The 20,871-nt window shown below is 36.6% G+C and overlaps 1 protein-coding gene across 5 annotated transcripts in view; it reads right to left on the bottom strand.

The window, feature by feature from the left end:
- Positions 1–20,871, bottom strand: part of slitrk5 (SLIT and NTRK like family member 5) — a 78,193-nt gene that overhangs the window by 17,874 nt on the left and 39,448 nt on the right. For 2 of the 5 annotated variants that reach the window (XM_089132547.1, XM_089132549.1), the window contains exons 2-4: positions 19,340–19,471; positions 18,699–18,895; positions 18,159–18,263 (exon numbers count right to left, since the gene is read on the bottom strand). The gene's annotated coding sequence lies outside the window, so the exon portion shown is untranslated. Of the gene's footprint in view, positions 1–11,726; positions 11,829–16,075; positions 16,538–18,158; positions 18,264–18,698; positions 18,896–19,339; positions 19,472–20,871 lie in introns of those variants that run through there. The other 3 variants (XR_016168949.1, XR_016168948.1, XM_089132548.1) reach the window with 3 other exon arrangements.

The following is a 20,871-nucleotide window of genomic DNA, read 5'->3' as shown; positions in this document are numbered from 1 at the left end:
TGACTCCAAAATGATTCGTTCGACGATTCATTTTCTTGGAGTGACGCGAATACAGTTGGAAACCGAACGATGAACAGCTGGATATGAATCAGTAACACGGAATATAAATTCTGTTTGAAATGATAATATGTATTTTTCATTGAACAAGAGATGGTGCATGTTCACATGTGCTACAGGAAGGAGAAACCAGACGATCATGTTTTAGCTTACATAATGTGTGTTAATCAATAAACCTCTTCACTGAGGAAGTTTCATGACAAGGGTTCATGAGAAAAAAATAAATGAGAAGAGAGAGAGAGAGAAGTGTCATTTGGATATAGCCGGGTGAACGGGATTCAGGATTTATTGTGTACAGCTTTTCGGTGAGTTGGCCGCTGACTGCATCTGTCAGCAGGAAAAACTGGTGACAAGTTATTAGCTTTAAGGTCAAAATCGCACTGTACAACTGTTTAGAATTCTTTCCTCTTTGACAGAACTCGGTTTACTAGACATCACCTCAGATTTAAAGCATTTCATTTTTTTTTTTTTTTTCGAAACAGCTTCCTTCTCTTCAGTTCCTGACCTTAAAATGATAGTTCATAAAAAAGGCAGTCAAGCGCAAAAAAAAAAAAAAAAGGTCACCAAAAAAGTAGCAAGGTGTGCTTGTGTATCTTCAGTTTTATTTTATTTTTAAATATACATTTTTTAAGAACTTTATGTCATGGTTCAAAAGTTTGGGGTCAGTAAGCTTTTAATAATAATGATTTTATTCAGCAAAGATTTTTTTTTTTTTTTTAAATGATCAATTTACATTCCACATAAAGTGACCCTTGGCTACGCACCACCCTCCCTAGTTACTGTTGCTACGCCTGTCAAGCTTTCACGGCTGGCACATCTATTACAGTGTGTATGCACCGGTGTATATTATATATATATATATATATATTATAGTATATATTATATATATATATATATATATATATATATATATATATATATATATATATATATATATTATAGTTTTGAAACAGTTTTTTAATGAAGGAAGCTTTAAATATTTAAAATTATATAATACACCATGCACCCCCCCCCAAAAAAAAATAATAAAAAAAATAAAAAAAAATGTGGTACTATTAACTATGGTTATTTCTAGTTAGTTTTGGAGTCTTCTAAATTTCCAGGTAAATGTTCAGGTTTTCCATATAAATAATTACACTGATCAAAACCAGAATCTGTAAACTCCTTACTTTTCTCATCCCCAATGATTACAGATTTTTTGGGCGGGCTGAATTATTACTTTAACCACTATAAAAAAATGGAATGAAACTTTCAAGGTCTGTGTGTGGGCTCCTTGAGCGGCTCTCCTGACCATTATATTGACCCGCTTTTACTCGATGAACCGAAACTCCATTAAGGATTCATCTCCCATCACCCTCTGAAGTTCTACACAGTCCAGATAATGAAACGTTGCAGGTCTTTGGCAGCAAAAGTCCAGCATGTTCTCCAAGACACTGCTTTAAATTGACTACTGGCAGTGTCTTCTCATTGTCCATGACTTTATAGACCTTAAACTGAACAATATCTATATGACAAGAGCTGATCAATAAGCCCAGTCTTCAACATCTTTACAGTAAAATAGATAAAGAAATCTTTCAGTGAAATTACAGACACTGTCACAAGTGAACAAAACTATTTTTCATCTGAACAGAAGAGTAGGTGGTGGACCGAAAAGACGGCTTTAGTCTGTTCCTCATGCATGGTCAAGTGATACCTGTGTTGCTGGAACATTTGAAGCCTTTCAACTGTTCATTTCTCAAGGATAGACTGATCTGTGACCCTTCCTTAGTTTATGGACTTTGTATTTTCCTTTGTTCAGGCTACATTGAAATAAACTGTATAAAAGGACCATTTTTGGGAAAGCTTTCTGCTTCTTTGTCATATGATCCATTCATTTCAACCCATTCTCACTGAATCATGGTCAAGCACCCACAGCGTCACTGTAAAGACGCCCCTGTGCGTCACGATATGACGAATTAGGAACTCAATAGCTTTCAATGGCAAACCTGTGCAGACGCCAATTTTATCAGTAGAAAATATCATAGAAGAAGTCTCATTCCGCACACATCGCGATATTAGGCATCGGTTCACGTGTGTAAGATGTTGGTAAGTAGTCGTAAATACACTATCCAAATTCGATTTGTTATAATGTCTTTTCTGTTTGTCGATTTTAATAGCATCGTTAGCCAACTATGGTCGCAAGTTCCGTCGTTATCAGCATAGTTCAACGAGTCGGTGTTTCCCGAAACAATCGTTCCAACGAATATTTGTAAACAGCATCGCAAAGTTGTGTGAGAGGTTTTTATCTTACATAGTTAGCTTAGAAAAACAATAGCACATCTCTTCTCAACAAGCCACACAATGAGGTTTCATTCATGTCTAACACACACCAGAGTTCAGAGTATTGTAACAAAAAGTTCTTTCTGAAAGATTTTTTTCATATATTTTCTCACAAAATATTGTCTAAAATACATATAACAGAAGCTCATACTCTTCAAGTAATTATAGCAAAAAAGCCTGGCATGGAAATGTTTTGAATGATTCAAGGTGCCAAACATGGTCACCGTTTACTGACTCCCCTGCTGACTGTTTTGGAACAAATATAGCAATCTTCCAAGTAATTATTTGGCCTGTGAAATTTATTTTCTCAATTTTCAACGTTTAGTGATTGAAAAAATGGCAACATTCCCAAAAAAACTAAAACCTGTGTAAATATGAGACTGTCTAAGAAATTGTTGGCTTGTGTCGACAATTTCCCATGTACACACAATATGATTTATTGATGATTACTACTAAATTAACCAAATGAGAGCAACTGTAATGCTAAAGGCGCATTACAGTGCAGTTTTAATAATAATGTGAACCAGATACAAAACATCCAAAACCACGACATAAAAATAGCAGAGTAGATTTTGGCTCGACCATAACAGATTTGACAAACTCACCAACAGTTAAGTCAAGTCAAGTATATTTATATAGCGCTTTTCACAATATAAATGGCATCAAAGCAGCAAAATTGCAGCAATTAAGTGTTTAATTTGTCGATCATCTCTTAACTTGTCGATCATCTCAAACCTCCTCTGTGTGTTCAACATCTGGTCCGGATGAACTATCCATTTGAGCTGATATTCTCACAATGTTGGGTTTGAGATGATATTCACTAATGATCGTTCACGTGAACTCGACAATCGACTACTCTGGGCTTCGACCGAAAACAGGAAGCAAATAGAGGTATGCGAGCTGGCTGAATAAACATCATTTTTATTCATATCTTTCACGTCTACTGCAGTCAGATTGACCGTAGTCACTCTTAATAACACCACTCACATGGCTGTGCACTCGCAATGACAAATCAAGGATGCTAAGAGGCTAAAAGCAGGTTTAGAACATGCCCCATTAAAGTCAACAGGGTGCGAATTTTAAAAAGAAGATAACACGATGTAGGAAACACCGAATTTTGTCGTTTTCGTCTGTACTGAAAGCACTCCAAATGTACAAAAAAAATGAGCTCAGTGTTAAAAGTGACCGGAGTTCCAACCCGATCTCACGACCAAGTCGTACGAATTCGACGAATGATTAAAAAGTGGCTAATTCGTAACAATTCATACGACCTCACTCGTACGAATTAATACGATTTTGCTAAATCGTACATATTTTACGAATTGGCCAATTCGTATGAATTCGTACGAGTGACCCCGCCCCTAAACCTAACCATCACGTGGGTTTAGACAAATCTTACGAATTAGTACGAGTGAGGTCGTACGAATTAGACACTTTTTAATCATGCGTCGAATTCGTACGAATTGGTCGTGGGATAGTGTTGGGAGTTCTTCTTTAAGTTTTTAGGTGAACTGTCCTATGAAGAGTATCAAAGGATTCTGAGAAGTTGAAGCTGATATTTCTCACTCTCTCCAAGTGCATTGAAAAGCATATAGAGGCCAATGCAACTGTGCCGTAGGTCTCTAAACAGGGTTTACATGCGGTCAGTGATGTGCAGGAACACTTAAAATCATACTGTGTAAGATATATGTTTGGAGATAAACATAAAGGAATGTCAATGGTGTGTCACTTAAGTCATCTTTACTTAATAGGCCACTTAATTATAGCATTGCTGAAATTTTGCATCAATGAAAGTCCAAACTTTTCAAAAAATGCATTCCAAAATATGGTTGAGCATGATGATTTTTTATAAACGGTGGATTCCTATGCACATGAATATTAATGCTTGGGATAATGCTGTTCAAATCCCTCGCCCTACACATGAGCATAACATTGACTCTTGCCTTAGAAAATGGAGTGACAGCTATGCAGAGTCTGTAGGGGGAACAACGGTCAGGGAATTGGTGACGGTATTGACAGTATTTTCAATGCTAATGAAGGACAGGATTTTGTATCTTCATTGTAGCCAGAAGCTTGCCTCCGTGAACACAGGGGCGCGCATAGATTGCCAGGCGTCCCAGTTCAGATTTAGTTGGGATAATGACGCCAAGGAGAGGAAGAGAAAGAAGCGTGTCCTCCTCTGGGAACTCCTCGAACTGGGACACCAGCACCTCTTTTTGTATGCAACTCTGATGAGAGTGAAGTTGTGTCAGGTGTGCGTTATCAGCTGCCAGTCACAGGCTAGTCCTGTTTTTCTCTCTCTGTCCACACACTGCGCCGTGTACGTAGAGAGCACTTCAGAGATGAACACATCAAGGCTTTAGGAGCACTTACTGTACAGTTCAGTAGTTGCTACAAGGGAAAGAAAGGACTTTGCCCTTGATTTACGAGTTTATGAAATGCTGAGTTGACATATTAATATTATATCTCTTCATAAATAGCCATTCTTGCACTCCAAATGTTGTACCCAATAATATAAGGTATAAAACTGCACTGTAAGCAAGGGTTCTACTATAATTCCATTTAAAATGCAGCAAATGTCTTGTATATCTATTTAATGCTCATGCGTTTCAATATTTTTCAGCAAAGTACCACACTGCAGAGTTTTTGCTATCATTGATTGTAACAAATCACAGAACAATTGGATCTAAAAACATAATTTTGGAGTCTATGAGACCATCATGAGGATGGGATGAAGTATTGGTTTATTGAACGGGCTTTCAAATCAATGTTGGCCCGGGTCACGTCTAAAATGATTGGAGGAGCTCGCAAGTGGGCGGGACTTTGACGCCGATGGGGAGCAATTGAAAAGTTGATGAACGTGACAGTAAGACTTCAGTTTAATTTGTTAAGGTATCATGCACTAACAACGAACAACATTTTTGTTCACTTTTATATTTATATGTTTTTGTAATATTGAAAAATGATTAGCTCGTAAAGTATTACCTGTAAGACTGCCATTGTCTGAAATGTACAAACATATTAGCGCAACGCATTCTCATCCTAGGGCGTCATATAGTGACTCTTTTGACAGTAACACACATGGCACCCTTTAGTGTCAATATAACATGCTCTGGTTATGGTAGGATTAGGTCTGGGGTAGGGTTAGGGTTAGACCACTAGGGGGCGCCTTCTGGCCCATATACATCTGCGTCTCATATTGACGCTAAAGGGTGCCATGTGCGTTGGATGTTGACGCATTGTCAAAAGCGTCACTATATGAGACGCAGATATACAGTATATGGGCCAGAAGGCGCCCCCTAGTGGTCTAACCCTAACCCTACCCCAGACCTAATCCTACCATAACCAGAGCATTTTATATTGACGCTAAAGGGTGCCGTGTGCGTTGAATGTTGACGCATTGTCAAAAGCGTCACTATATGACGCCTTGGGATGAGAACGAGCTGATTAGCTGAACACAATTTAGAAATTATGATCATGTTTTTTTTTTTTTGCAATTAGTATTTCTAAATAGAGTAAATATGCAGCTCTGCTCTTGACCAGTTATTTTTTTGTGGGTAAGTTTACTGTTTAGTAGGAAAGTGAGAAAATATCATGGCAGGGACCAAAATAAGTCAAGATGAGTTTGCTTTTTGCCATCGATAACTGCCATATGCATTTCCCATCATCGAAAAGCAGTCATATAGTCCACAATGTATATAAAAAAAGGTTTTGAAGATAATTTTGGGATGCTTCTACCCTCAGCAAAATTCTCCTTCTAGATGCCAATTTCCTCTCCACCCTGACATGAATGATTACCGTCGACTGCCAAGAGTATCTTGGAGTGCATTTTTCAGTTGCTGTTCATCAGAAACTCATAATAGCGAAGTTTCTCCAAGTTTTACTCAGCAGAAGATATGCCAGTCATGTCAGCAATCGAAGCTCAACAGCTTTCTGTTGTTGATGACCTCGTCTGCAGAGTTTCTCAAAACTGCTTTATCACGCTCACATCTCAAGCTTGTGCTCTTTTTTTAGATCGGTACTTTAGGTTTCATTCGATTAGCTTATCCGTTCTAAATTTCCCTATGGTTGGTAGGATTGAATATCTGTCAAGTATCATGTTTCGTTCTAGAACTAAATATCTTGCATTTTTGCCTTTTTTTGGGACACAGCAGAGGAGAATGCCACAATTTTATTTATAGTAATCCAGAACATTTAATATTGAAAATATCAGCGTAAATGCATCTATATAACATGCATTGTGTAATTTATACACGAAAATGAGTTTTTCACGTGCATTTGATACACAGTTTGTTTGCGTGTAATACACACACTCCACAACACTAATTCTACCCAAAAGTACTGTATAATACACACGTACCCCACACCTAAACTTTTAACATAATATTTGCATATACGACTAAATACATTCAGTATTAGGTCAGTATTGTATACTCAACCCAGATGTGAAGTAGATTAGTCTTGCAATCACCATTACAAGGCTTATTTTGTGAAAAAAAAACAAAAAAACAAAAAACAAAAACAAATTGTTGACTGTACATAGCCACCCAGCATTTTTTTTAGAGTGTAATAGCTTGTAAAACAAAAGATAACTCTCTTAATGTCAGTAATCAACTGGGGAAGTTTCATGCTGATATCTGTTTTATGTTTTGTTCCTGTTCACATGGGGTGTCTCCCCTTCAGCGTATACACTCAAAACAATTTTGCATATTTTTGAGGAAAATCCACTTTAAAAAATGCTGGGTTGTTTCAACCCAAATTTGGGTCAAATATGGACAAACCCAAATGTTGGGTTAAAAATGCACTTAAAATTGTTATCCCAACTTCAACTTTCACTTTCAGCTGTACATTTGTTAATTTCATTTTTAACCCAGCATTTGGGTTTGTCCATATTTGACCCAATTTTGGGTTGGGCAGTGTAGCTGCATTATAATATATAGATCAAATAGTTGCAAATAATTGTCACTCAACATTTTCACTTTCAATAGACAGACAAATTGCTTGTACCTGGAAACTCGCTCACTTAATAAGTGATATAACATGCTCATATACTCTCCTATTAGGCAAGAAAATGTAATCAATGTCAGTTCTTGCTGTATGAAAGTGGTTGTGTAGAGATAATTAGTTATCAATATGTGACCTTGTCTTAAAAGCCTCCAAAAGCTTAATGAATTAGTTTCATGTTCATTGTGTAGTTTGATATGTCTATTTGTGCTCCTATTATGCTCAGGTATCACCTTTCACGTAGTGTGTTATGCTATTTGTTAATGTAAAAGGTCTGCTAAGTTTTAAACATCAAAGTGCACGACAAATAAAGGTAATTGTCTCCTAAAAGAAAAATCTATTCTGAACTGCTGAAACGAGTCATCAACGATTCGAGTCTCACATTGAATTTGCATAATGTCAGTGTCCGACCAATCAGAGCAGAGGAGTCTCTCGGAAAGAGATACTCATGCTCTTTTGAGAAATGGGGTAATGTGCATTACATCGTATGAGAAAATGTGTTTTTTGACATTGAATGCATGTAATCCTATAGCAGCACACCTCCAAAATAAAATGAGGAACCTTCAAACAACACATAAACAAAGACCTAGAACCTGCCACGTTAACATTAACACACCCACACTTCAGTAAGTGCTGGTTGTGTATTAGTAAAGCCCTCTGCTCTTCTACTCTGATGTGGTGTCAGTGTCTACCAGTCAAAGAGTTAGCTTTAATTGGTTCCCATCATGTGGACTGTTAGCCTTAAATGATGAAGGTCCAAGGAAACCATTCATTCGTGTAATCCTATTACCAGCCCAGGCTCACTACCTCTGAGCGCCAACTATTCACACGGCCCAAGTTCTCTTCAAGCAGTAATACACCCAAACAAACTACCTCTGCTGTTCTCACCGCTGTCAGACGAGAGATTAAAGCCCACACCCAAAGGCTCGCCGCCATCCATGTCGAGATTGAATGCTCTTGTGATGATTTCGAGAGGAACACTGTGTTCCCTTTAAAGACGGCTTCCCTGCTGAAAAGACCAGCATGAATTTGTATCATAGTCAAGGCAACGTTATGCTAGTTTAATGCTGGTCTAGCTGGTGCACCATTAGAGAAAGGTTTAACATTAATATTAGCTGATTGACTGGCAGGTTATATATATATATATATATATGAAGAGTTCAGTGCCATTTGAAAATTTCTTCTAGAATGATCATTTTTATCAAGCTTGTATATTTAAGTTCAGTGATTTCACTTAAATGGCAATGATAATTACCTATTAATTGTTATTTAAGTGAAATTACTGAACTTAAATGTACAAGTTTGATAAAAATCATCATTAAAGAAGAAAATTTCAAATGGCATTTAGAGGCTTTTGCATCTGAACTCTTCATATATAGTTTTTAGAGTGATGGACATTTAACTTCAACAAAAATGAAACCTGCTTATACATGGTGGCATTTAGTGGGAGAAGGACATCTGTTTCAGCCTGTTAAGATAACTAGTGTAAACCTTGCAACAAAAGCATGTAATCCCTCAATATGGATGAATACATCATGCTTAAATCTGTTTGTAATCACACACACACACACACTAACATATGATGATCCTCTCCTAAACACACACAGTCAGACACGTTAACAATTTGGTCCTAGCATTAAACATATTGTCCTGTAGTCTTTCATAAAAGGCATTCGTCCAATTTTATCAGTTATTTGAACAATGTTTGTACCAGCAGCGAATAATCCTCGTCCAAACCGATCCTGTTGCACACAGCGCTTGCTAGTCCCTTGATGCTTGTGGAACACCATGACGAGAAACAGCTGAGCGAGGAATAAAAAGCGGTAAAGAAAACATATTTTTAACCGCATCAAATTCCTGCAGCATTCAGAGGCACCACTGTCTTCGGCACCCCGATTCTGTCAACCTGATTTTGATAAGTTGTTGCTTATGTAATGTCTTCTTTCTTCCTCCTCTTCTCGTTTTCCTTACTGTTTCTCTCTCATTTTTTTTTTGCCCCTCACCTAGTCCAAAATTAGACCTCCCTCCTCCAACCCCCAACAGATATAATTAATCACAGTGGGAACGCAAGACATGTAATTATGTAGGTTACCTCTGAACGCTACAAGCTCCTCCCACTTTATTTCCCAGTGTCCCATCATGTAATCTTCACAATCACTCAAATGAAAAGTGCGCTGATTTTTGGATGAATATAACAGATAATTCTATGAGACTGACTTTTTTAATTTTTGAAGACATTTAAAATTTAAAAAAAAAAAATAAAATAAAATAAAAACATTAATACATTCTATCAAATAAATAATGACGCGTTTTTTTTTTTTTCCAAGCCCAGCTCACCCTACATGAAAAACAAATAGTAATGGTAACATAACATATTTCCATAAAAGCTAAGGATATTGTAATGCATTAAAAGTGGAAGTTAAGAGTTGTTATTTTTAACTAAAGCTATCAATAATATAATAATATATTTGTTAATTGAAATAATGCTGAATTAAAAGAAAATATAGATATTAGCTGAAAACTCGCAAAACATTGTTAAAATTGTTGTCTTTTCAACACTTTTCCAAAAAGTACTATAAATAATTAAAATAAAATCACACCAAAAAAAAAAAAAAAAAAAAGAGGCAAACACACATACATAAACCTTAAGCTAAAAAAAAAAAAATAAAAAAAAAAAAATAATTCAAATTTTTAATAAAAATAATGCTATATAAATAATACTAAAATACCATAATACTAAAGTAAAATAACACATTATTCTGAATTAAAAGTCATTACTGGATGATTATGTTTTAAGTATTTATTTTTTATATATTTGCTTTTTTTCTGATTCTGTTGGGAAGTTACACTTTAGATTAGGCCTTTTTATGACTTTTGCCATGACAAACTCCTAATTACTGCGAATTGTAGAATCAAGGGATGTAGTCATGCAGAAAAAGGCATTAATATATGTTTTATAAATAGTAATAAACAGACAATATAATTTGCATGCTAATAAACAACTTACTAGTGAGAATTCGACCTTAAGCTATCCGACTCTACCTCAGTCTGGTAAATTTCTTTCTTTCCTGGAAAACTGAGACGACTAAAGAGAATTGTAATGAGCGAACTGGCAGCTGAATAAAGTCAGCGTAATATTTCAAAGTCAAACTGTGAACCTTTGGGGGAAATCATCTCTTACACATTTATTTTAATAAACCGTCCTGCAAAAGCTCAGTGATGAAACGTACAATTGTAAATCGCATGTTTTATAAAACCTGTGGTGTGCAGACTTTATAGAAAGTGTCATTTTTTTATTGTGATGAATTGTTCATGTGGATGAGCATATGATGTTCATCAACAGTTTACTGCGAGAACAGCATTTCAGCATCGCATTGGACATGTTGACATCTTAAACTGTGAAACTGGGTGTTTGATTACATTAAAATGCTTTGCAGTTTAAAATCAGTGTTATGCGAGTACAAGGACCATGTCTGAAGAAATTATGCTGATTTTACAATATAACAGTATTTTGATCATATGCATTTACAGAGGGATTATACTTCCCGTTTCATTCCAGGAAAAAGGCCCGGACTGCGTCTGATGAGGTCTCGTCCCGGACCGCGTCTGATCATTTCTTTAGGTCTCGTCTCTTTTCGAACGCATGCTCTAAAGGATGAGTCAAAACGCTTCTCTGAATTTCAGAAATGTCAATGGATATGCACACAGCTCTGTTGCCATGGCAACATGCTGCCTTCTAAAAACAGAAAAAAAAGTGTTGTTGTTCAGAGCAGTTAAACACTTCAGGTTAGGTCAGCAGGCTCTTCCTTACACTCGCTGAATCGGGACCACTCGTCATAATGTAACAAGGATGGCTCTTTATAATATCTATATTTATAAAGAATGGCTAATGTTAATTAAAAGGCTATGCCGAAGGGAAAAACACTTGAACGTTGTATTTAGGGTCAATTGTTCAACGTACTTTTGCTTCATTGATTTCTTGAAAGCACAGATTTTCTCAAAGTGTCCTAACATTTACAACAAGCCAAATGGATAACACTTATGAGGACACCGATGTCTTAACAATATTTTACTTTTAAACACAGTCTGCCTCAAGGTCCTTTCCCTTATCCTCTTCTGTTTTACCATTGCTTCCTGTTTCTCCTTCATTATCCTATGATAATAAGGATTAATACAGATCATATATATATATATATATATATATATATATGGAATAATAATGCTGAAATGCTGAAAAATGCTGAAAAATCCATTTACAGGAATGAAATAAAGTGTAAAATGCATTAAAGGGGTAGTTCACTTTGAAATTAATTTTTGGTATGTTTTAGCTTACCTCAAGGGCATCCAAGATTAAGGTGTCTTTGTTTCCACAGTAGTTTCAATTTTGATATTTTAAGGTCAAACCGTTCTTGTCTGTCAGTCATATAATGGAGGTCTATGGTCACCACCTTAAAGTCCAAATGAAACATGAGACACCTACATCTTGGATGCCCTTGAGGTCAGCTAAAACATACCAAAAATTTATTTCAAAGTGCACTATCCCTTTAAAAATGCAGATTGCTGTTATTTTATTAATGTTTCTTATTATATTTGTAATCAAATAAATGCAGTCTTGGTGAACATATGTTTAAACAAATCTCATTGACCCCATTCATGAACAATATCTCAGCCAGCATCATTGTGCACATGCATTCAAAGCATACATCTAATCAGTTCATGCATTCCCTGGGAATCAAACCCATGACCTTGTCGTTGCAAGTGCCATGCTCTTCTGATTGGGATGTTCTAGATGAAACAGAAGGCAGCTAAGGCCTTTGCCATTTGGTTCACCTGTCTTACCTATGCTTGTGATTGGCTATGGGATTTAGGGGCGCTATGCTGCCTCACAGGAACAGAGGTTAAGGGTTTGCTGGTTATAATGGGCAAGTTAGTCCCTTCTGATATTAGAGAATGTAGGCAAAAATAATCCTTTTCAATGACAGACATATGCATTAACAACTTTTTCTTCATTAAACAGCAGAGCAACTTTCATGACAGGTTATATTCAGGATACATTTCTCCATTGGGGTCATGAACAAACTCTTTGTGCCGCATTGCTTAAACCGGTGCTCTCCATACGCACTCATACAAATACTCCCTAAGTCATCTATGACGTCAAAATCTCGCCAAAAAAACTCCTTACACCAATTATACTTCCCCTTCTGCCGATAAAAGGTTCAACATCAGTTCATGACGAGATTAATGCACTGTAATGAACACCACCCCGTGAAATACTCCTGACCGGCTCAGAATTAGAACTATTAGAGGCATCTGACAAAATCCCTCTTGACCGGGGAAGAAGTAGTTTGCATTGTGTGCAGTCAGCAACTAGACTGAGATTTGCCAATCAGATCGCAGCAAACACATCCCACAGGAAATATTGTGAGCCTTCACTGATTTTGATGGAGTTGCATAGAACTCAATCTTGGCAGATCACTCCTGTCATGCAGGTTGGTGTTTGTGTGTAATGTTAAATTTTAATGCGATCAAACGGACTCCCACGGCTCAGGTTGAAGGACAGTTGAAGAAGAGGAGGAGGATGGGCTGTGTCCATATTGATAGAGGCACTGAAATTAAATATGTGATTGTTGAATTTCAATCACAGAAAAAGTATTTTGTATACTTTTTCTTACTTCAAAATGCATATCTTTTTTATGTTAGATTACACTGAATATCAATTAGCATTAAATGATACGCAAATAGATCATCGGGGTTTAAGCGCTTTAAGACCTTTAAGCACAAGCGTACAAAAGGTATTATGTTTTATTTAGCAAGCCTGTAACCATTTTAGCTGGAAAATACTATTTAAATCAATTCAGGCAATTTATAAGACAAATTTGTTTTTAAAGCTTTTTTTTTCAGTTCTAGCGCCACCTATGGTCCAATCTCCATAAAAATTTGCATGCTTCTTCAGAATTATATGTCGAACGCACCCACCAAATTTTGTAATGACCGAAGTTTTCATTTAAGAATTATAGGCTTTTATTTACACTTGGCCACTCTCATTTTCTAAACGACCCTATAATAGCCATCCAAATCCAAAAATATTTTTGTTTTATTTTGGTTAATTATTGACCTATAGAGTCCAGAGTGAATCTGATAGTTGCTCAAATTGAGGGTGTGGGATTGGCGGAGTTATAGGAAAAGGTGCAAGCGCAATGACAGGACTGAAACCTTAAGAGTTGTGTATGTTGCTCAAATACGCCTATTGATTTTTCCCATAACAAAAGATTCATCAGTTCACATTCATTCCTATTTCCAAAACAACGATGCCGTTTGTATTTCGACTGCCCTTGATGGATCTGAAAGTCAATCGAGAGCGAGAGGCAGAGAAAGGGGGGGGGCCATAAAATAAAGAGCAAGAAAAGTGGAAAAAATTGCAGTATATGCCTTTTTTTCTCCTCTGATTAGATTTGCTTCTTATCTGTTTGGGAGCGATAACAGTTTTACCCAGGGCTTGCCAACTGCATCCCAATCCCGTTCCTTAACCGGATGAGGAGCCATGCCAAAGAGTCTTTGGTGGGCTGTCGCTGAAGATGCCGCCTCAGCCAAAACAGCCACTTGGGATCTTAGTCGCCTCTGATGGGCATAATGCCGCTACACGACTCTTGGGCAATAACGGTTTGAAGGACACGGCTGTTTTCTCTGGGATGAAGGATGCACGCTTCATTCTTCCAGTACTGAGTGGACAGCAAACAATAAGAGGTTTTAACGGACTCTAAAAGGATCAAGACACTTGAGGTTAAGAGCTAATCAGGCAGGTTTAGAGGAATCACAGCCTCCATCATATTAGGATTAGAGGATTGTCAATTGCAAGATTGCATTTCTGGTCGCACAGCAATGCTCTATTACTAATTGTGTTGTTTTGTCTTAGTCCCGTAGGAAAGGACAATCATAAATAGGATGTTGTGCATTTCTCAGTTGTCACAATGAGACTAAATGAAGAGCAAATATTGCTTAAATATCCTGCTTCTCAGATACACCTCCTGAGAATAAGACCTCAGTAATATTGCATGCGACTCCTATTTAAAGAAAAAAGAAAAAAGGTCTTAACTCAAAGTCTGCAATCAGATATCTGGATGAAATACCTTCAAAATGAAAGCTGAAATCGGTTCCAATTTATTCTACAGTAGTGCACTTATGTGTACTTACAGTGTACTTACCTATGAAAGTAGTGGGTCATATAAGGTAACTAAAAAAATATTGTTGGTTTAACTTAAAAAATTAAGTAATGGTTGCCTTAAAATTCTAAGTTGATTGTGACCTCAGTCTTGTGACCACTAAGTGTTTTCTGTGTTTTTTGTTGTTGATTCCGGCTTGTAATTTTTATTTAGTTTTTTTTTAGTTTATTTTGTTTTTGTTGTTATTTTGTTTGTTGTAATCTTTGTATTTTTTGTTATTTGTCTAGGGACTACGGATGTAAATTAGCCCTGTGGCTATAATCCGGCATGTTTACGTCTGTTTTGTTGTCTCAATTCAGAAGTTCATTAATGTGCATTGTCCCTATCAAATAAATAAATAAATAAATAAATTGAACTGGAAATAGTGAGTTAATTCAATGAAGGAGATTGATTTAAGCATCAGAAACTCAAAATAATAAGTTATCTGAACTAAATAAATTATTTAAGTAGATTTGACAAAAGAAAAAATGTTGTGAAAAACAAATCTTGAAAATATTTTTTTACAGTGTAGGTTTAGGGGTTGGTTAATAATTTGACATGGTTTGTATTAATATTGCATGGCAATGATTGTCCTATTTGAGTCTATTTTAACAAATTTTAAGCGGAAAATTTTAAAAAAGTCTCGCAAAGCAACCACAGAGCAATAACATTTTCTTCTGGGAGCATTTTTTGTTGTTGTTTTTTTTAAATTATTATTATTCTGGAATGTGTTTTAAGTCCCAATAATCACACTGAAAACCATAACACAGACACAAACACCAACAACATTATTTTTTAAAGTTATTGCAATTAAATGATCTTGTACGTGTTGAATCTACTAATTAAAATTCATTGGTTCACTCAAGTTAACACAGATCTTCTCCGCTCTCTGAAAATGCAGGGAAATGGAAGATCTGTTTGTTTCATCATACTCACTCATCAATATTTAATTGCTATTCCGTTGATCAAACATGCAGCAGTTATTGAAACTAACACACTCTTTAAAAAAAAAAAAAAAAAAATTCAAATCTGAATAATGCAAATCTCTAAAGGAAATGGCTCTCAGATAATGTGTTGAAAATAAGACATCTAATGCAAAACTTATGCTTACTGCGTCATTATGTTAGGGCTCATTTGGTGTGACTTATGTATATAAATGAATGTGCTTTAAAAAAAATTGAGGCAACAGATTACAAGCAATATTATTAATTCAATTTAACACATAAGAACCGAGTAATAATTAATCAAATTAATTTCTCATAAAATTAATTTAAAATTAAAATAGTAAAACTCGTAAAAAACGTACATTTAAGTCACCATTATGGTGATCGGTGTTTGTTTTAAAAATTACGTTTTTCTCCTTCAGTGATTCTGCTTTTTATCAGGTTATTGATTAGAAAAAGTGCATTCATTTTTACAGTGTGAAATTTGTAAAAAATAAAAATAAAAAAAGAAAGAAAGCATGTTAATGGATTGCAAGCCTAATCATGACATAACTGTAATTAGACAAGAAGATGTCACCCAACATGTAACCAAGATTATTTCTGACATCATACCTCTTATAAACCACATGAATCCATCATTTTAAAGCTGCTTATATGTGTTCATGTGGTGTGTGGGTCATGGCCTGTATTAGTTTTATTTAAGAAATCACTGTAAACCTATTAGGTCATCAAGTGCTGATGGGTTTTTCTAACCGCCCATGCAGGAGGTAATGCTGGATGGACGCTGTTTTGGCCGGGGAAGCATAAGGTGCCCTTGCTGGGCAGTAGTATAAAATTACATTCCCCTTCCTTTGCCTTTGGCAGGATGCCGAAGCAAAGCTATTGTCCCCTCAGTACAAAGCTTGCGACATGAAATAACACATAAATGAATTATTTGGTCAGAGGAGGGAAGCAGTGAAATTAATCAAAGGTGCCATGGCTCTATTGTAGCTGTTCACTCTTCTTGATAGCATTCTGCATTTGAAAAAAAAAAAGAGAGAGAAAGAGAAGATAATGGCCTTGGGAGAGCCATTCTCTTGTTTTGCATTCTTACATTCACCTCACAGAATCCATATGCCTTTACAATGGTTCACTGATGTTTGATGCAGACAGACACACCTAAGTTGCGATGCCTGATCCTTCAAATGAAGTTTTAGAAGTCGTGTGTATTTGCATCTTAGTTTTATGAAGTGTATCCAGTTTGTGAATATTTTATGTGGTAGTCTTCATCAGTCTTCATCAATTTCCCATATAATCAGTGCACAACATATAGCAAAGACGGTTACACTTTATTTTAAGTGTAATTACACATTTAAGTTTTGAGTAATGATACTAAACTACATGTACTTACTATAGTGTTAGGATTATGGTTGGTTTTAGGGTTAGCAGTGCATGTAATTATGCATCATTTAACGTGTAACAGACACATATTGTATGCGCCTCTCATTTGGCTGAATACAGCATCAAACCCTACATATTTTAATTCTACTTTGTGAACAACTAGAATAGGAACTGAATAATCTGAGGGGTCTTTCTGGTTTGTAAATTGAAAGCATTTCAAAAGTAAGAAGCATTTCAAAAAGTAAGCTTTTCTGTGACATGATGTTCTGCTGGGCTTCATGCCAAAATCTAATACTGTAGGTGTGATTTGCCTTGGGTGAATTAAATTAATGCAACAAGAGGTTAAATGCATAGTTTGTAGGTTCGCTCAGTAAGCATTTGCAAAGTAAATAAATGTAGGAAGGGAAATCATCTTGTTTGCACTAGGCTGTATAATTATTCTGTAAGAAGTGATATTGAGTAGATGATTTTAGCAAGAAATCCCTTCCGAGGCCATTTCTATTTATTATACTGGTAAATTGCCCAAATGAAATTGCGAAAACAAGGATTTTGGCTTGGTTGGGGCCATAATGTAAACAGAAAATCAGGTGTCTTAAAGGGATAGTTCACTTTGAAATTCATTTTTGGTATGTTTTAGCTTACCTCAAGGGCATCCAAGATTGTTTCCGCAATAGTTTCAATTTTTAAATTTTTAGGTGAAACCGTTCTTGCCTGTCATTCATATAATGGAGGTATATGGTCACCAACGAACAGTATTTATATTGTTTTTACCACAACCACGTTTAAAAGTGAACTATCCCTTTAAGGCCCAAGACGATAACTATAACAATAAAGATGTAATTCTAAAAATTGTTCTAAATTTAAAAGATTAGCCGAGTCCACACCACAACTATAGCGGCACAGAGAAACACCATTGGAATCATTCATTTTATTCCAGCAGGTGAATGGTTAAAATTGACAGCCAATCAGAATCCATCCTGCTTTAAAGAGCTCAAGCATTTAAAGTGGCAGACGACAAAACTGCAGCACATGCTTATAATAAACGACACCGCACTGGTGTGTTATTTTTATAGTAAGTATTCATGGTGTGAATGGGCTTTTAATAAATACAAAACATTCCTGAAAAAGTATTTTCGAACTATAGATTTTGAAAATTGATGTGTTGGAATTGCACTAGAGTAGACGAGAAGAGTCTACATTTGCATAAAATGTCCAATGTGTTCCTCTTATGTGACTGAATTCAGGTGTTGTTTACCTCAATGGGGACGTTGGGGTAATGCTAGGTTGTCGGCTTGGTGAGAAGGGCCACATCTTGGTGGAAGAAATCTTATTTTTGCTTTGAACGTCCGGAAATCCATGACTGTGAAATAGAAAGTGGAAAAAAATAAATAATACAAAGGGTTGGTATCGGCTCCTGTCATAGATCCGTTGACGGAAGTCCTTGGTTGGGGAAAAGGTCACTTCAGTGATCTCTGCCCAGATGATATGATGTGAAGTGTGTTACTGTATTCCTGAATAAATCAATGTAGCCCAGTGCAAAATCATGAAACACATCATTTTATATGTAGAATTACATGGGTAGGCTCTCCATTAAGATCAGTTTCATGCTAGAGAGCTGAACTCCTTTATTCATAGTGTTCTCTCTCTAAAAATGGAAACAAATATAAAAGTCCAAATAATATATCTCAATGTCTTTTTATTTCAGCTGTTAGTTTATATTTAGGGTTGTAGCTCATTATATAAAATGTTTAATTATGCATTACAGTCCTCATTTACGCAACTCAGAGAAACTTACCGAAGTTTATGGTCTCTTCTGGTTACACTTGAGCCAGCGATGGTTAGAGATTGACAAGCATCTCCATAGTCATCAGAGAGTTCAGTTCCAGTGTGTTAGATCTGCAGCAGGTGTCCCACGTCGTGTCTGTAAGCAGGCTTGTCAATCTTAATTAATAAGGCCAATCCAGGAGAAGACTTCAGGAGCTGCAGACCCTGCTGTTGGGGGAGCAGAACAATGGAGACTGAATACAAGACTGTGGATCTTCAGCGAGTTGCAGGTGTGCTTTCACAGACTCACACGCTGTTTCCCAAGTGTCAGGAAGTCAGAGATCCACTGACAGATGGAGTCTGGCACAGCCAGATGGGACGGTTCGGTCGGTAGAAGCTGCGAGATTACTGTTTAAAATGTGTAGTCGAAGTCAATGAGCGAATGCGGGATCTTTCGCAGTCCAAATGCTGCAGGATAAAGTGCTAGCACAAGCTCACACCGTTTTCTGCTGACCAGTCAGCTCTGAAAGCAGATTTCAGGTCTTGCGAGGGGTCAGAGAATGTTTTGACACTGTCCAAGAAAGGGCTTCATGACCTTCATGGCTGCTGGACTAGCTACACTGTTAAAGGAGTAGTTCACTTTAAAAACTGTTTTACTGTTAATTTACTCACCCCCATGTCATCCAAGATGTCCATGTCTTTCTTTCTTCAGTCGAAAAGAAATGAATGATTTTGATGAAAACATTCCAGGATTTTTCTTCACATAATGGACTTCAATGGTAACCAAACGGTTCAAGGTCCAAACTGCAAATTGTTGAAAAGGTGATGTCACAAAAAGGTGATGCATTCTAAAAATTGTGAAACAAACAGAGTGAACCAAACAAAGAACATATGTCTCAGCTTGGCTAAAATTATTTACCAACCAACCAACCTTCTAAAATACTTTTTAAAAGTTTTTTTTTTATTAACCTTTCATTTCATAAATTCAATGTTTTCAATTGAATTTGGACTATCACCTTGTTCGGATTCATTTCAGATGTTAGATAATTATGTTGATTTAAATATCCATTCTAATTGGTTAGTTCAATAAAGTGAGGAGCCTTAGGCCGGATTCACATATAGCGCCTAAAAACGCGTAGAAAACGCTAGGCGCGCCGCATTCTCCGTTTTTCCAAAGCGCCAGGGCGGTTGCGCTTCAGTTGGTTCTTGTCACATGACCTATTGTGTGCGTAAGGTGCGCTTGCAGTATTCTGAAAAGTTGAGATGTTTTTATCGCGCCTACATTTGAAATAACGAACTTGAGTGCGCAAAAGACGCGATATGTGAACCGGCCCTAAATGCTCCTTAAGTCCTCATTAAGAAACTGCTTAATTTTCAGCATAATTACTCCAATCCTCAGTGTTAGCCTGGCTAACGCCAGACCATTGAGAATGAGACGTGGTCACGTTCATTTTCTTATATTTGAGGCGTGGTTTACGAATGCCCAGAGCCATATTATTGGGTTCTACGAATGTCTATCAAATGCGCCTGTACGTAGCTCATAGCCAATCGGGTCAGTGATACCAGATGACGTGTGTAGAGCAACAGAAAATTAGACGATGAAGACGACGATGGGTCAGAGATTTAGGAGATTTATGTTTACGCAAAATGTGTTTCTCAATGTAAAGCATCCTTGGCAGGACGGGTCTTTCCAAGTGATTTCCTTCAGAGGCTAGACGAGGCTCCTCTTTAGCATTCGGAGAACACATATATGCAACAGGCTAGCAAGCGCACGTCATTGTGTCATTACATCAGTGAAAGGTCCGCTTTCGGCGCTGCAAAAAATTATAGTGCTACTGGTTTGGTTGCTGAACCTGTTGAAACACACTTGACAGTCCTTGTTTTGTCTTTTTAACCCTCATAGAAATAAATAAATAAAAGTAAGGGATAATGTACAGCGAGACGGTTGTTATAGCGAATACAACCCTGTGAACTCCAATGTGAAGCGGATGGGTCTTGAATCAGCCTGATGGTGTTGTATTCGCTGTAACAACCGCCTCGCTATCCATATTCTCACTCATAACATGGCTGCCTACCAAATAAATCAATAATTTGAGACAAAATATTAATTTAACAAGGAGTTTATACATTTAAAAACTTTTATATTACCAGATTGAACAACTGTGTCCATAGCAACACGATCTAACTTTAGCTGTTAAAACACA

This window comes from Pimephales promelas, chromosome 6 (assembly GCF_988280905.1).
Source record: "Pimephales promelas chromosome 6, fPimPro1.hap1.1, whole genome shotgun sequence".
Classification (NCBI taxonomy): Eukaryota; Metazoa; Chordata; class Actinopteri; order Cypriniformes; family Leuciscidae; genus Pimephales; species Pimephales promelas.
The sequence above is the reverse complement of the archived record's forward strand: the minus strand, read 5'-3'. Positions and strand labels throughout refer to the sequence as shown.